Raw genomic sequence first — 1,615 nt, 5'->3', positions numbered from 1 at the left:
GTTGGAGAAGACTCTTGAGAGTCCCTCGGACTGCAAGGAGATCCAACCAGTCCATTCTAAAGGAGATCAGCCCTGGGATTTCTTTGGAAGGAATGATGCTAAAGCTGAAATTCCAGTACTTTGGCCACCTCATGCGAAGAGTTGACTCATTGGAAAAGACTCTGATGCTGGGAGGGATTGGGGGCAGGAGGAGAAGGGGATGACAGAGGGTGAGATGGCTGGATGGCATCACTGACTTGATGGACATGAGTTTGAGTGAACTCCAGGAGTTGGTGATGGACAGAGAGGCCTGGCGTGCTGCAATTCATGGGGTTGCAGAGTTGGATACGATTGAGTGACTGAACTGAACTGAATATTCCATTGTATACATTGACCACAGCTTCTTTATCCATTCAACTGTTGATGGACATGTAGGTTGCTTCCATATTCTAGCTATTGTAAATACTACTGCAGTGAACATTGGGGTACATGTGCCTGTTTTCAATTTTGGTTTCCTCAGGGTATTTGTCTAGGAGTGGGATTGCTGGGTCATATGGTGAGTTTATTCCTAGTTTTTAAAGGAATCTCCATTTCATATTCCATAGTGGCTGTATCAATTTACATTCCCACCAGCAGTACAAGAGCATTTCCTTTTCTCCACACCCTCTCCCGCATTTATTCTTTGTAGACTTATTAATAGCAGGCATTCTGATTGGAGTGAGATGGTACCTCATTGTGGTTTTAATTTGCATTTCTCTGATAATGAGTGATGTTGAGCATCTTTTCATGTGTTTGTTAGCCATCTGTATGTTTTCTTTGGAAAAATGTCTGTTTAGTTCTTTGGTCCATCTTTTGATTGGGTCATTTATTTTTCTGGTATTGAGCTGCATAAGCTGCTTGTATATTTTTGAGATTAATTTGTTGTCAGTTGCTTCAGTTGCTATTATTTTCTCCTATTCTGAAGGCTATCTTCTCACCTTGCTTATAGTTTCCTTCGTTGTGCAAAAGATTTTAAGTTTAATTAGGTCCTGTTTGTTTGTTTATTTTTGCTTTTATTTCCATTACTCTAGGAGGTAGGTCATAGAGGATCCTGCTATGATTTATATCATTGAGTGTTTTGCTTATGTGTGCCTCTATGAGTTTTATAGTTTCTGGTCTTACATTTAGATCTTTTTTTAAAAAATCTTTTTAAATCTTTTAAAATCCATCTTGAGTTTATTTTTGTGTATGGTGTTAGAAAGTGTTCTAGTTTCATTCTTTTACAAGTGGTTGACCAGTTTTCCCAGCATCACTTGTTAATGAGATTGTCTTTTTTCCATTGTGTATTCTTGCCTTCTTTGTCAAAGGTAACTTGTCCATAGGTGCATGGATTTATCTCATTGCTTTCTATTTTGTTCCATTGATCTATGTTTCTGTCTTTGTGCCAGTACCATACTGTCTTGATGACTGTAGCTTTGTAATAGAGCCTGAATTCAGGCAGGTTGATTCCTCCAGTTCCATTCTTCTTTCTCAAGATTGCTTTGACTATTTGAGGTTTTTCGTATTTCCATACAAATTGTTAAATTATTTACTCTAGCTCTGTGAAGAATACCGTCGGTAGCTTGATAGGGATTGCATTGAATCTATAGATTGCTTT

Source organism: Bison bison, unplaced genomic scaffold, assembly GCF_000754665.1.
Source record: "Bison bison bison isolate TAMUID 2011002044 unplaced genomic scaffold, Bison_UMD1.0 scf7180017864063, whole genome shotgun sequence".
Classification (NCBI taxonomy): Eukaryota; Metazoa; Chordata; class Mammalia; order Artiodactyla; family Bovidae; genus Bison; species Bison bison.
Note: the sequence above shows the minus strand (reverse complement) of the source record.